This window comes from Leopardus geoffroyi, chromosome E3, assembly GCF_018350155.1.
Source record: "Leopardus geoffroyi isolate Oge1 chromosome E3, O.geoffroyi_Oge1_pat1.0, whole genome shotgun sequence".
Classification (NCBI taxonomy): Eukaryota; Metazoa; Chordata; class Mammalia; order Carnivora; family Felidae; genus Leopardus; species Leopardus geoffroyi.
The window spans coordinates 38,618,118-38,634,751 of NC_059340.1; the positions used below are offsets into that span (position 1 = coordinate 38,618,118).

At 45.0% G+C, this 16,634-nt stretch overlaps 1 pseudogene; it reads right to left on the reverse strand.

Annotated features, from left to right (window-relative positions):
• Nucleotides 1-13,099: 13,099 nt before the first annotated feature.
• On the reverse strand, nucleotides 13,100-13,634 carry LOC123589088 (annotated as a pseudogene).
• Between the last annotated feature and the right edge of the window lie 3,000 nt (nucleotides 13,635-16,634).

The window sequence follows — 16,634 nt, forward strand, 5'->3', positions numbered from 1 at the left end:
TGTCTAGTCTGAATTCATTCTGTTTCTTTTTTGTGCCTTGTTAGGGTGCCTAGGACCCTCAGTACAGTGTTGACTAGAAATGGTGAAAGTAAACATCCTTGTCCTGTTGCCAACTTTAGGAGGAAAAGATTCAGTGTTCTCACCGGTAAGTTTGATGTCCATTGTAGGTTTTTATAGATGCCCTTTATCATTTTGAGAAAGTGCTCTTCTATTCTTAGTTTGTAGAGAGTTTTTCTCAAGAATGCCTGATGAATTTTGTCAAGTGCTTTTTTCTGCACTTATTGAGATGATTGTGTGATTTTCCCATTTATTCTATTGTAGGGGATTGCCTTGGTTGATTTTCAAATGTTAAACTAACTTTATATTCTTGAGATAAACCCTACAAGGTCATGATCCTTTAAGTATATTGCTGGATTTTATTTGCTATCATTCTGTTGAGGAATTTTATGCCTGTGTTCATGAGGTATATTGGTCCATTATATATATATATATATATATATATATATATATATATATATATATATCACACATATATATATATATATCACATATATATATATCACATATATATACACATGTATATAATGTCTTTATTACAGAGCTTTACTTCCTCCTTAAATAAAATCTGAGGGCTGGGGAAGTCTTCCCCATAGAGATTATTTCCAAGCCCAAGATTCTCCCCAGGTAGGACCCTGTTCCCAGGTATGCCCTGAGTAATAACCAGCCGGTGTGGATGAGATGAGATGAATTAAGCAGACCTAGAGTTCCTCCTGGGTCTCTTAGTATGTACATTTGATAGGAAAAGCTGGGACCAAGGACTGAGCATCCAGTATCCAGGTTCAAGAAGTCAATGTTATCAGATTACCCAAGAGTGACAATTTCCTAGGTAACTGCATCATACTGTAGGAACCCATAGAGGTGAAACAGTTGGTTCAGAATGTCATTTTATTTATTTATTTTTATTATTATTTCTTTTAATGTTTATTTATTTTTGAGACAGAGAAAGACAGAGCCTGAACGGGGGAGGATCAGAGAGAGGGAGACACAGGATCCAAAGCAGACTCCAGGCTCCGAGCTGTCAGCATCGAGCCCGATGCAGGGCTCGAACCCACGGACTGTGAGATCATGACCCAAGCCAAAGTCGGATACTTAACCGACTGAGCCACCCAGGCGCCCCTGGAATGTCATTTTATTAACTAATAATCGAAGTAGACCTTTCCTGAAATCTGAAAATTCATACCTTTTATTCAAGGAATGCTCTCCCTGTTTTGGTCTCTAGATACGGAAGAAAACAAATCAGCCAAGTGGAGGCTTCTTAGCACACAGAGCACAGGAGGCTGGGCCCTGGTGTTTATTCTCCCTGGGCTGAGGTGGGATGACACAGAGTCATCCTTGTCCCTGGCCGGTGACCTGGTGCCAGTCAGCATGTCCATCTCCTGTTGTTGGTACAGAATAAAAACCAGCAAATGCTTCGCCTTAGTATTTTTCCCCCGAGACTCAGTACAGGCCACTCTTGTGGCCAGTCTCCTCTTGTGGCCTTTGCCATGTTTTCGTCCAGTCACCAGCTGTGTTTTACATGTGCTTTCATTTTGTCTCCCTGATGGAGACTCAAGACGCCCTGATTCTGAAGTGCGGGAAACAAATACCCTATGGCTTCCAAACAGCATCGTGAAATAGGCACCCATACAGAAAAGTGCACTAAACAAAACAAAAAAATGGGATACCCGGTGGTTAAAGCAAATACTTGTACAACTACTACCCAAGTCAAAACGCAAACACTGCCCGCACCTCAGAACCCACTATACGCCCTTTCCTGTCACAAATCTTCTCTACTTGCTTTCTCATTTTTATTTAATCACTTCCTTGTGCTTATCTCTAAGTTCCCATCAAAACATGTATTCCTAAATCCTATGGCTCTGTGTGTGTGTGTGTGTGTGTGTGTGTGTGTGTGTGTGTGTCTGGCTTCTTCTTGACAGTCACGCATGTTATTGTACATCGTTAATTCATTGTCGTTCCATCCTCTGAATATACCACAATTTATTTATCCTTTCTACTGTTGGTAGACTTTGGTAGACTTCAGAATGGTCTCATTTTTTGGAATCAGTTTGAAAAGTTTTATTTTTTAAAAACCTTTGAGATTTTGAGTAGGATCGACCTTCAGATCAGTTTGAGAACTGACATACCTACATTATTGCATCTTGTTATCCGTGAATGTATTATGTCTCTCCATTTATTGAGGAGGTCTTTTTAAGTTTCTGGCAGTGATTTTGGGGTTTTTTTAGTGTTCTAAGTAGTTTTCCATTCAGAAATCTTTGCATATCTTTCTCTAGTTTTTTTTGTTTCTTTTTTTTTTTTTCTTTAGACATTGGTGGTTGTTGTTGTTTTAAGTCATGGTAGATACTACCTTTTAAATTTATTTTTCTGTTGACTGCTGGAACACTCTTGATTTTTCTATATTGACTCTATACCCAGTAACTGTGTTAAAATCCTTTATTATTTCTAATATGTATTATTAGAGTCTTTTGCATTTGCTTTACCTAGGATGTTTATCAGAGAATAATGGCTGTCTTAGATTTTTTTCCCTTCCTGGACTTTAAAACTTTTTTTTTTTTCCTTACTCCACTGGCTAAAGCCTCTAGTACAATGCTGAATAGAAATGATGGTAGTGAGCTTTCTTACCTCAAACAGAAAAGGTTCAACTTTTTACCAAGCATGATGTTTGCTGTTGGTTTTTTATTGATGTCCTTTATCAGAGGCAGGAAGTTTCACTCTTTCCCATGAGTTTTTATTGTATATGGATTCCAAGTTTTAGCAAACGTTTCTCCTGCAAGACCTGAGATGACCATGAATGTTCCCTTTTAATCTATGAGTGTGGTAAATTCCATTAATTGATTTCCCAGCATTAAATTGATGTTAAATCTAGGGTAAGTCCAATTTGATCATGATGTATTATCCTTTTATATAATCCCTGATCCTGCTTTACTATTTTTTCACCTGTATTCACAAATGTAATTGGCCTGTGCCGTCTCTCTAGGACTGTTCTTGCTGAGTGTTAGTAGAAAGTTACTAGCCTCCCTAAATTAGTTGGTGAATCTTTTTCTACTTTCCAACAGAGGTAGATGAGTAAACATTTTTTCTTTCTGCAATGTTCAGTAGGATTCCCCAGTGAAGCCATTTGGGTCTTGAAATTTCATCATCAGATATACTTTTCTATTATAGATTTAATTTATTTGATAGTTATATAGGACTAAGATTTTCGATTTTGTGTGTGTCAGATTGCAATTTTATGTGAATTTGTCCATCTCATCTAAATTTCCTTATTTATCAGCATAAAATTGATCATAATATCCTCTTATTTGTGTGGTGAAGTCTCTTTTTCATTTCTTACACTTGCTATTTGTACCTTCTCTCTTCTCACCAGGGGTTTATCAGTTTCGTTAGTCTTTTCAATTTTGGCTTTGCTCATTCTCTCTGTTGTGTTTTCTTTTACATTTGTTTAGACTTTTAAATGATTTCCTTCCATCTACTTTTGTTGGGTTTATTTTCTGTTCTTTTTCTAACCTCTTGAAATATTCAAGATACTCAGCTCATATTTCAGACTCTTTCTTCCCTAAAATATGCAGTCAAGGCTATGAATTTCCCTCCAAGCACTGCATTAGCTTTATTCTACAAATTTTGTTGTGTCATTTTTTTCCCATTATATGTAATTTGGTTCAAAATAATTTCTAATTTCCATTTTAATTTCTTTGTTTAGAAGGGTTCTTTGGGACATATTATTCAAAAGTGTAGTTTTCAATGATACAGAGTTTTTCCCAATTATATTCTTGTTATTGATTCTTAACCTATTTACAGTGTGGTTAGAGTACATTATTTGTTTTGTATCCATTCTTTAAAATTTGTTAGAACTTGCATTTTGGCCCAGCACAGAGTCAAAATCTTTAATGAATTATATCTTCTTGAAAATAATGTATTCTGCCTTTGTTGGGCACACTGTTCTATATGTGTCTATGAAGTCAAGTTTATTCATTACATTATTTCAGATCTTCCACAGAGTTATTTCTTTTCTGCTTGTTCCATTAACTAATGGAAAAAGTACATCATAATATCCCACTGTGAATGTGGACTTGTCTAACTCTCCATATAATTCTGTGCACGTTTGCTCTATATATCATGTTATTATGTTCATACAAATTTAGAATGATCTTTTATTATTATAGAGTAACCCTTAATTCTAATTATGTTTTTTACCTTAAAGTATGTTTGTTTGGTATTAAACTCTCTACACCAACTGTCTACCAGTATTTCAATGGTATGTAACTTTTCATCTGTTTCCTTTCAGTTTTTCTTTTTCCTGATGTTTTAGATGTGTCTCTTGTACTTGGCTTGTACAGGATTTTGTTTCTATCTACTGTGATCATCTTCTAGCTGGAGTGGTTGACCCTCTTATCATTAATGTAATTATCGACCTTCCAATCATCATCTCACTTCAGATAGACTTTCTGTTCATCTCACGTGCTCTTTGTTCCTTTATCTTGGTTTCGTTTGGTTGAGTTTTTCATATCTCCTTTTGTTCCTCTGTTAGTTTTGTAGTTATTCAGGCTTTTACCATTGTTTTTACTGATGTTATAGAAATTACAGTATGCAACCTTGACTTATCATCATCAAATAGGAACCTCTCCTAGTAAAATCAAGGAATTTAGAACATTTACATTTCTCTCACGTTAGATGCTTTTATTGTTTTGAACTTTCATTCTCTCTATATCATAAACCCAATAAGACATTATAAAGTCAGTGTTCGTTGGATTTACCCTCACATTTGGCATTTCGTTTTTTACGTCTATCCCCAACTCCCCTCTGGGACAATTTCTTTTTTTTCCCTGTTTGAAGTACAGCCTAGAATTCCCTTTGGTGAAGGATCTTTTTTTCTTTTTTTACTAGAAGTCTAGGTTGGCAAGTTTTGTTTGATTTGGTTTTCCTTCCAACATATTGATCTTTTTTTTCTTTTTTTACCTAGAAGTCTAGGTTGGCAAGTTTTTTTACTAGAAGTCTAGGTTGGCAAGTTTTGTTTGGTTTGGTTTTCCTTCCAACATATTGAAGTTATAATTCTACTACTCTGGCTTCTAGTTTTGCTGCTGAAAAGTTAGCAAAGCTTGTACTTTTGAAAGTCATGTTTTCCTTTGGCTACTTTTAAAATTCTTTGTTTTTGGAGTTTCTGTACTAGGTATGGATTTCCCTTTATTTATCCTGCTTGAGATTTATTTAGCTCCTTGAATTTGTAGATTGCTATGTTTCATCAATTATGGAAAATCCTCAGCGTATTCATTCAAATATTGCTTCTTCCTCATTCTTTTTCTCCTTCCTTCCTAAAACTCCAATTAAACATTAGATATTCCTTCCATATAATTTATATCTTATTTTACTATATTTTCTGTTCTTTTGTCTCTTCGTAATCCACTCTAGATTGTTTTCTTCCAAGTGTTAACTCAGGATTAGGCATAAAAACATAAATTTAGTATGTACAGAGAGAAGCTACTGATTACAGACAGACAGACACACACACACACACACACACACACACACCCTTCACCCAAGCAGGGAGCAAGTCAGTGGGAGGCAGACAAAGTAACAGGCAGGCACACGTGACCTTATCGGCATTGTTCAGTCCTCCTCCTTCAGTCACTGCTGACTCTCAAATGGGGCATCCGGGACCTCTGCTAGTAATATTTCTTTCTTCAAACCATAAGTTTGAGTCTCGTCTCTCTTGGTCTGTGTTCTGTGACCTGCAAAACAACCCAGTTCAGAGTTCTCCAGAGAGGTGCAGGGAGATTACCGCTTAGTGCCCAGTGGTATTAGAGTGGGCCATGATTTTATGCTAAAATTTCTATTAGGAGGTTAGAGGTTATATCAACCGGGAGTATTAGTGTAGGTTTGTTGTTTTATTTTTTGTTTTTTTGTTGCCTCTTGAGGCTTTCTTTCAAATGCAAACTGCTTTTTTACATTAATTTTTTTCATGTATAAACATATTTTCCTTTATTAAAAAGAGCACCATCTTCAAAACAAGTTTCACATAAACATATTTATGACATTTTTTTTTTTTTAGAGAACAAGGTATTTACCTTTACAAAGTGATGGATGAAGACACCAGCAAAAGTTCACTTTTTAAAATTTTTTAAATTTTACTTTTCAGGAGGTGGTGCCTAGGTAGCTCAGTCAGTTAAGGTCCAACTTTGGCTCAGGTCATGATCTCATGGTTCATAAGTTGAAGCCCCATGTCAGGCTCTGTGCTGACAGCTCGGAGCCTGGAATCTACTTCGGATTCTGTGTCTCCCTCTCTCTCTGCCCTTCCCCTGCTCACACTCTGTCTCTCTCTCTCTCTCAAAAATAAATATTAACAGTGTTTTTATTTTTTAATGTTTATTTATTTTTGAGAGAGAGAGAGAGAGAGAGAGAGAGAGAACATGTACGCAGGTAAGGAGGGGGCAGAGGGAGAGGGAGAGAGAATTTTAAGCAGGCTCCACACCCAGCATGGAATCTAATGTGGGACTCAATCCCACGAACAGTGAGATCATGACCTGAGCTGAAATCAAGGGTTGGATGCTCAGTTGACCGAGTCACCCAGGCACCCCAAAAGAAGTTCACTTTTGCAGGAAAATGAAACAACCTTTACGAAATTCTTGTACTAATCATATACAGCACTCAGAACTTTCATTTTATTAATTCTCTCTTTAGCTGTGTCTAATTTTCTGTTATATCCTTCCACTGAGTTTTTAATTCTGATCATCATATATTATTTTAGTTCTAAAACACATATTGGATTCTTTTTCAAAACTTTCACAGCTCTTCAAAATGCAATTTCCACTTCCCTGCTGAAATTTTCAAGCTTGGTTTTTGTCTTCTTGAATATAGCAAGCAGAATTATTTTACACTCAATGTTTTATCATAGTATCTGGGAGCCCCTATGGAGCTATTTCTGTGGTTCCTATTATTTACTATCAAGCTGCCCCATGAGCCTGATTATCTCTGTGCTGGATTTATACTTGTAAGATAATCTGAGACCTGGGATGATGGTATCTTGCTCCAGTAAGGATTTATTTTTCTTTTGCCAGGTGCTTGGAGACATTAGCAATGTGGGACATCCGTAATCCTATTTCAGGGCTGGGTACTGTCTGGGGTTCCTGGTACTATGCACCTGGACTATGGTCATACAGCAGCTGCATTACTCCTGGGTCACCCTTTATTCTAATGTACTACTCTTTGAAATCAGAAACTCAACCAGGGGGTGGTTCCCAGAGCCTCTACCGATAGTAATTTTTCCCCATAGCCCCACAAAGTTGGAACACATGCAGCTTAGCTTCTCAGCTGTCCCTTCAGGTCTGCAAGTAGCCCCTGGATGAGAGCAGCCCTGATGCCAGGCTCACTTCTTGAGATCTCTGCCCCACCTAGATGTTGGCCTAGTGATTCTCATGATCATGCTCACTCTTCACTGTTTTCTATATTTTCCCAGCCTTTTTAGTTGTTGCCATTGGGCAGGTTGGACCAGTTACCTAGACTACCCTTATCGCAAGTAAGAGGTACGCGCCATGCATTTTTTTAAAGCAAATAGTTATTGTGTGCCTACGGTGTACAAGTTAGTATTTTAGAGACATCAAGTGTTCAAAGAAAAATAAACAAGAGATTTCTGTCCTAAAGGAGCTTAGAACCTCCAAGGGAAGATACCTTGTATTCAGTTTATCCACAAGCCAGAGGCTGGGACGTGTGGCGATGCTGTGATGAGCACTTGGGGAACACAGGAGCCTAGAAGGGCTCCTCCAGCACACAGCGCACTTGGCAGAGCCTTGCAAAACAAGCCCCTGCTCTCTTACTAAAGATTGCTGCAGTTATGTGTTGGTCCGTGTTAGTTCTTCATCTTCCTGGTGCCATTTTCTTTTCGAATCCTCACATTCTATGGTTGCCTTGGGCTGGAATCCGTACCCCTTATCTTACGCGTTTATTATAATAAGAGCATTCTTTATTGCTGGCCCTGCCTGACTCTGGTCCGTCATTTCACAAACCCAGTGGTGGCTTGAGGGATTATGGGACATTCCCCTGACAGCCTGAGAAGAGACTCCTTGGCCCATCAGGATCCTTTTCCCTTAAATGGCTTTACTGAGTTATCATTCATACCATATAGTTCATCCACATTTATAGTGTACACTTCAGTGGCTTTTCTTGTATTTACAGAGTTGTGATTATCACCATCATCCATGTTAGGACACCATCTCAAAAGGAAATCCCTCACCCCTTCGTCATCATCTCCCTAACCCTCACACTGCCCACCCCTAGCCTCCAACAAGCACTCATCTGCTTCCTGTCTTCATTGATCTGCCTCTTCTGGACATTTCGTAGAAATGGAATCACACAATATGTGGTCTTTTGTGTCTGGCTTCTCTTAGTGAGTGTCGGGTCTTCAAGGTTCATCCACATTGTAGTGGGTGTCAGTGCTTCCTTCTTGTTTTAAGGCTGAATAACGTTCCCTTCATGGATGGATCACATTGTGTTTCTCCTCCCAGCAGCCTATGGACGTTTTTTCCACTTTGGGCTATCATGAATAGTGTGTCTCCATTTGTGTACAAGATTTTGCGTGTGTGCAAAGTTTTCATTTCTCTCAGGTAGATACCTAGGGGTGGAATTGCTGGGTCAGAGGGCGACCCTATGTTTCACCCTCTGAGGAGCTGCCAGACTGTTTTCCAAAGCGGCTGCACCATTTTATATTCCCACCAGCAGTGAGGGCGCCAACGTCTCCACATCCTTGTCAACACCTGCTGTTCCCAACATGTTTGACTAGAGCCATCCCCCATTCCTGTGGGTATGAAGTGGTCTCTCACTGCAGCTGTGATTTGCACTTCAATCACTCGCCATCAGTCTTGACCCGCCTGGAAGAGTGGTATTGTCTTTGGTTTTCCCTCTGTTTCTGTGAACTTCCCTACAGCACCTGGACCCACCCAGATGGAGGTGAACAGACGGGCAAATGCCTAATTCCATCTTTGTTAGATTTTCCCTCCTTGGCAGGTTTTTCAGGTTGTCCTTTAACACTTAGAGTCCCTCATCTGGTCTCCTCTTTCTGTCCCCATTAAACAAGTGCATCTTACCCAATCTATACGCAGTTTAAAAAATCTTCCTGCCAGAGAGATACGGGACCATTCAAGCTTGGCAGAGACCATGGAGGGCCTGCGCTGACGTCTCCCCATTCAGCTCAGAGCGTGGCTTCCTGCCACACAGCCCTCCCCACACCAGAACAGGTTTTTCCAGTTCTGCAACACTTCCTCCCAGCCCTCTTCCAGCCAGTCCCAGGCTCTGGAGCTGCTTCCCGGGCATGAATGCAGGGGGTCTGGCCAGCAAGAGGACTTCCCATGAGCTGATCGTCAGTGTGTGGACTCAGTGGCTCTGCCTAGGGCTCTGCCCCCGACCCCCACCCAACACGAGCAGGTGAGGATCACCCCCACTACTGTCTGTTCGGGGGAGTGCACAAAATTGCACTCCGCTCCTGCTCCTGCGCCCTGGGAAACATCCGGCAGAACCCTTCCCAGTTCAGACAACCGAAGAAGAATCGTATGGCAGAAAACCAGCCACCCACCTCTTGCTCACCCATTACCCTTAGTATAGTGCCAAGGAAAGTATGAAATATGACAGCTTCTTTTTTTGAGAGAGAGACAGGGAGAGAGAGTCCCAACCAGGCTCCGTGCTGTCAGCGCAGAGCCCCTGATGCAGGACTCCGACTCACAAACCACGAGATCATGACCTGAGCCCATGTCAGGAATCAGATGCACAACCCACTGAGATGGCCTTTTTATTTAGCCCGTGCCCTTTAATTAAACTCCTTTTTGCCACTTTTTGTTTGTTTTACCACCTTTCCAGCCAGTCAAGAAAGATTACGTATTTCGAGAGGTGGGGAAAAAAATCCTGGCAGAATAGTCACACAGAATGGAGACAGCAGTCAAGTAGCGGGTTGTTTGTTTGGTCCATGGCAATGCCAACGATGTTTGAAACACATGGATCTCATCTATGTGTTTGAGATGGGTGCCAAGAGAGGACATGCCTGTGCTGACAAGGTCCCATCAGCATGGCAGTGTGCATCCTGGGTAACCTTCCACTGCACTCGGTTCAGACTTCAAAGGTCTGGTCCCTGGGAGTTGCAACTTTGCCCTCATAGTCTCTGGGGGGATCTAGCGTCACTTGCAGCCAGCCCATATGGTCTCTCTTTGCTACAGCAGTCCCAGCATACTTACAGAACCCACGTTTTCCTGTCCACAGCAATGGTAGCCCCTACCTGCAGACATAGCCAGGGAAGGGGTGACGGGATCTGCAAGAGGGTGGGCAATTTCTTTTTTTTTTTTTTTTTAATTTTTTTTTCAACGTTTATTTATTTTTGGGACAGAGAGAGACAGAGCATGAACGGGGGAGGGGCAGAGAGAGAGGGAGACACAGAATCGGAAACAGGCTCCAGGCTCTGAGCCATCAGCCCAGAGCCCGACGCGGGGCTCGAACTCACGGACCGCAAGATCGTGACCTGGCTGAAGTCGGACGCTTAACCGACTGCGCCACCCAGGCGCCCCGAGGGTGGGCAATTTCAACCCATTCGTTCAATTGCTCATCCATTCAGCAAATATTTAATGAGATGTCGATAGACATCTGTTCTACCCTGAGCCTCTGGGCTGAGTTTAGCGGGAAACTCTCATCTCTTTGGAATCACAGCCTGAAATACATGCCAGCAGTCAGGCTCTGGGAAGGCTGAGTGTTTGGTGGGGACCATGGAACCTAGACCAGCCTTGGGCTCAGGAAAACCTCCATGAGGATAGGACAGCTGAACTGAACTTGGAAGGATGAGGTGGGGATTGGGGGGTCATGAAAATTCGAGCGAGAGCAAAGACCAGACACCAAAGCTCCAGGGAACACAGTGTCCCCAGGGGTTGGTGGAAATCTGGGTGGCTCGACATGGAAAAGGCATGTGGCCAGTCAGGAGACAAGGCCAGACCTGCTGAGTCTGACTTCAGCTGGCACTTACCAGCACAGCTGCCCCAAGCATTAAGATCTGAATATTTCTATGGCCTCCCTGCCACCCAATTCTGGCCCTCTCCCCGGGGACCCCTGGGCCTCCTTGAATCCAACAAGTAAGGGGGTGCGTGGCCAAGGGGGAGCCTCCGGAACAGTGAGGTCCCTTCTGGCTGGTCCTGCCCACATCTTACCTGCTCTGGTCCCTCCTGCTCTCTTGGGTACAAGTGTGGCTGATCCCAAGTGTCCTGCACTCCTTGGACTGGCCCCAAATCTCTCCAGGGTCAGTGACCTCATGCCTCTTAGCGGAAGCTGCTGTTCTCACCCAGGCTCCTCACGCAGAAGGGGAACACACAGGATGCTCTGTGCTCAGCTGCACGGATCCAAGCAGCTTCCCTTGGTCACTTTCCCTGGGCACCTATTGGGTCGCAGCACTTTCTCCTGACCTTCAGTCTTTCCATTGTTGGGTATTCCCAGCTCCTCTACTTCTCCTGGGCTAAGATCTCCTTCCCCATCTATCACATCCTTCCCAGACCTCACACTCTCTGGGCAAAGGACAGGAGGCAGGGCCAGGTCTCAGCCTGGCACCATGTCCTGGGCTTCCCCAGATGGCCCATCCCTTCCAGAAGGGACACGCTGGACACAACCTGCCCCGTCAGCATCTCTGCACACATCTGCCCACCAGGAGACACAGCCAGGCTGTAGCTGTGTCATCACCCAGCTCTCCAGACCCAACCGTCATTTTCATTGCATTTCCAGCAATGCCTCCTTGACTGCAGAGCTTCCTAGTCTTTCTTTTACTCAGTAGGTATGTTCTGAACATCTGCTGAGTGCCAGGAAATCCCCACACTGTCCCCTTGGGGCACAGTGGCGGGTAGGACAGGCAAGTCCCTGCTTTCATGGGACTGTTGCAGCGAGGGAGATGGGCACTAACCAAGGACGCTCATCAGAGCTGAAAGCGTGGCAGTGCTGTGCCCCCAGGGGACAGTGAAGGGGATGGGACCAGATTGGTCTGGGTGGTCTCTCTCAGGAGATGGCATGGTGGAACAGTCTTGCAGGTCAGGGAACACAGAAGGCCAAGGTTGGGAACAGAGTGTGTGTGGTGAACGGGGGTTTTGGAGGAGGTGAGTGGGCAGATCTGAGTGGAGATTCCGTGTAGAGATGGGTCTGTCTTGAGACTAGGAGAAGTACCTCAAGCAGAACACTGATGCTACCTTATCTGTAGAAGACGACTCCGTTGGTGTTCAAGTGCCAAGAGAAGCAAGGAGGCCAGTTGGCATTGAGGTTCTCCGGGAGCCTGCATAGCTCCCCAGGTCCTGCAAGAAGGAACAAGCAAAGCAGAGTCCTAGGTGGTTGGCCCTGGAAGCCACAACCCTGAGTGCTGGACAACAGCTGAGGAGGAGTCATTCGTTCTGAGAGCCCCCTGCCATGTCCTGCTTCCTCCTTTCTCTCTTCCCTCTTCTAACCTCCAGGACCTCAGAACATTCTGGCTTCTTCATGTTCCCCTTGCTCATCCCAGCCCTCCTGGTGGGTGGGAAGACGTTTACACGGTATGGCCATGTGGACCTCAGAAGTCTGCTCTCCACAGAGGGACAGCTGCCCAGAGAGACCCCATGATTTGTCTACCCTCAGAACACAGTTTGCTTCAAAATCCCCAATAAGACCCTTCCTGGGTTAAAATGATCATGACACAGGTATGACCTGCTGTTAGAAAGTCTGAAGGTACTTTGTTCTTTTTATGGAAGGATTTTCCAGAGTGTTCTCTATGAAAAAAGTTGCCTCCAAAGCTTTCAAAAGGGAATTTGATTGATGTTCAAAAAGCCGCTTGACCCACAGACATTCAAGTGTCTCTTGGATGTGGGTACCATTCTAGCCCTGGAGAGAACACAGCAAATCTTTGCACTCCAGAGTGACCTTCAGGCAAATAACAAGCCAATGGGTCATTTTAGCTGGTGATAAAAAGGAAAAACTAGGACAATGTGGTGGTGAGGACCTGTGTAGGGCTGGGGGTCCAAAGAAGTGACACAGACAGGAAGGAGGCAGCCTTGGGAAGGTCTGGGGGGAGAATGCTTCACGTGGAAGAGACAAAGTATGGAGGCTTCACATAGTTGAGGGCCATAAGGAAGAGGAGCTTAGACTGTAATAAGAGCATAGAGTAGGGGTAGGGCATGTCATGAGTCTTATGGCCACAGTATGAGTTGGGATTGTGTGTGTGTGTGTGTGTGTGTGTGTGTGTGTGTGTGTGTGTTTTACTATTACAAAAGTTTATTTAAAAAAAAAAGTTCAGTATGAAAATACATAACCTGATTTTTATATTGTAGTAAAACAGGTGCTATGGAGAGGGGACATATGGAAGCAGTTGGTTTCTTCCAGTGAACACACCCATTGTTGATACTTGTTCCAAGGCTTCTAACATGATACTATTTTCTCAAATTACCACCATTCCAGTATTGTTCTGTTGCCCACTAGTTGCCATCTCCACATATTCGTCTATCACAAGATTCGTGAAGGGATTGAGCCCCCTTGGACATGTCTTCACCATTTAAGTTCACTGATAATTTCTTGTCCATAATTTTTTTCAATTCTGGAGGGTGGGCTTTGCTCATGGTGTCTATTCAGTGAACTTAAAGATGCCCCCTGGAGGTTTTTAAGCAAGAAATGGTGTGAACTGATTTACAGTTTGGACATTCCGACTGTGCTGTGTAGAAGGTGAGCCTGGGAAGAGAGCTTGATACAGAAGGTTACCACAGGATTTGGATTAAACTGGTTGCCAATGGATTTCTTTGACCCTTTGTATAAAAGAAGAGAGTGGTCCACTACACTCCCCCCATCCCTGTGTGACACTGTCTCTGGACAAGGCCAGGAGGCACGCTGGGGGAAATGGGAAGGAAGCCAGGAACCTGGCTGGAGGGCTGGCTCCTGAGTGAGCAGAACCCACAGTCCAAGCCTTAGCCCCTGGGATGGGAGAACGGAAACCCCAGAGAGGGAAGAAGCCATCAGACTGAGTGTGTGGGGTATCCAACCCTTCCAGTGTGTCATCTCAGCAAATCCTGACAAGTACCTTGAGATGGGCTTGTGTATCTGTTATTTAGTGCCGTATAACACATGATCCCCCCAAATATACTGGCTTAAAACAGAAAGCGTTTCTTATTGTCCCGGTTTCCATGGGTCAGGAATTCAGGAGCAGTGTAACCGGGAGATTATCCTTAAAGGTTTCTCATGAGGTTGGGGTTGCGTGGGGCTGGAGGATCCATTCCAAGATGGCGCCGTCACACAGCTGTTGGCTGGAGGCCTCGGTTCTTCACAGGCGGGCCTCTCTTCATGATGTGGCAGCTGGCTTCTTCAGAGCAAGTGGTCCAAGGACAAGAGAAGGGACAGGCAGGAAACCACAATGCCCCTTACGACCAAGTCTCTGAGGCTGCACACTGTCACTTCTGTTTATTCTGTTAGTTGCGAGCAAGTCACTAAGTCTGGCCCATGCTCAAGAAGGGGGGGCGGGTACTGGGCCCCACCTCCTGAAGAGAGGGGTATTAGAATTTGTGGATTTTTTTTTTTGGAATCACCCATCCCAGGTTGAGAGTCTTTAATTAATCTCCCCGAGGCATACTACAAGGAAGTGGCAGAAGTGAGACTAGAACCCCGGGTCTCCAGAGCCTGAGTCCTTCCTTTGGTGCCAGGCCACTGAGGAAGGTGCTCAAAGCCCAGCCAGCTGCCACACTAGTGGAGACCACAGGCCTAATCACGGTCCCCGAGAAGACATCCATGTCAGTGAGGATGCTCCGATAGTTGGGCCACAGTGGCTTCTCCAGGCCTCGTCTGCTGTCTCTGGGCATGGCGGCTGCTCTAACCGTCAGGGCCGTGCCTGTGTACTGTTTTATAGGGTCGACCGGCTCCATTTGTTTGTATTTACAGCACACATATCCCTCTGTCTCCCCCAGCTCTCTGTGAACCACACTTGATTCTCCTGGCTGCCAGGCCGTCCACACAGCTGCCTGTCACAGGGTCCACTGCTGGGCCTGGCTCCTCCCTTCCTCAGGTGAGTTATCTTCCAGAACTTCCTTGGCCTCTACAGCTAGCTTCTGGTGTGTCTGGACCCCTCAGCTTAAACTTAGGTTTCCAGAAATGTGTGAGTCCAGCCATGGGCCCAGCCTAAGCCCTGCTGGGGAACCGAGATAGTACAGCAGGGGCTGGGGGGACTGTGTGTCAGGGCTGTGCAGGGCAGATGCTCCCAGATGGGGCGCTGCTGGCTCAGGCCTGGGGCAAAGCTGGAGAGGTCAACCTACTGGGTGGGTCTCAGGGCACTCAGCAGAACGAAGCTGGGACCAGTGCCTCCTGGCCTCCTCACTCTTCCTCTGCCTGCCCTCCATCCATCACCAGGAGGTATTTGGGAGTCTTCCAAGAGCTGGAGGGGACCTCGGTGATGGCATGTGATAGAACTTGTTTGATCACTCCCAACTAGGCAATTAATGGCAGATTCACGTTCGCTCTGCAGAAGGGGACCAAACGCTCCGACTTCCAGGTCAGCCGGGCCTGTCCTTGAATAAGCTTCTGAACTTTGGGCCATCTGTTTGTAAAATGGAGATAATAATAATAATAATAGTGTTCACGTCCCACAACTGTTGAGAGGATTGGACAAGAGAGTGTGCGGAAGGTGCCTGCCTCCTAGTAAGTGCTTGGCATGTGGTAAGTGCTCCGTGGGCCTCGGCTGCATTCATTGTGACCATTCAGAGGGTGGCCCCATTTCGTACACTTGGTGTCACCATGTTGGCCATAGGAACGTTTTTACAGGCTGATCTTCTCTCCATCTGTGCTGTGGCCAATCAAGGGACACTGTGACGTCATCAGTACTGACTTCTAGTTTGCACACTGTGAGTCAGACTCCTGAGCAGGTGTAGACAGGGGGCGGTGGGGCAGGGCCCTTGCTGGGGGCAGGACAGGAGCCTCCATGGGTCACAAGACAGTGGGGCCCACCCGTGCCCAGAGAGAGCGGATGAGGCCTGGTCCACCTACCTCATGGCTGACCGCTTGTGTTTGCCCTGGACCGGCCCATGCGTGCCACAGAGCATCTCACCGTCTAAGCAGGTGAGGTCTACTGTTGCCCGTGGAAGTTTGTGTAGGTAATGGTTCGCCCGTGGGCTAGTTTCGAGTGTTAAGAGTAGTAGCGGCAGGACAAACCCACCCTAGGGTGGTGACCACACATGTGCTAGAACACGTGGAGGGGGTAAAGAGAAGTGGCAGAAGGAACAGAAGGACGTAAGGGGAAGAAGAGGCCGCCAGGTAGCAGAAGAGCGCGCCTGAGGGCTCAGAGCTCCTGGATCCTTGTCCTGGCCCCACCTCCTACAGAGAATCAACCCCCCAGAACCTCTGATTCCCTGAGCGAGAAGGAGGGGCTCAGCCCTGCTCCTGGATCCCTGCAACCAACCTCACACCCACCTGCTCCTTTGCTTTGTGCTGCTAAGCGTTTCCTATGTACTCAAAGATGGGACCGTCAGGCGGGCCGTGCCTCCATGCATGAATGTGTGAACGCTCAAAACCACGTGTGCGGCGTTTTAAGGGCTTCTCTGTGCCCTGATTCATGTGCACCAAGCGTGCTGCACCCTAATTTA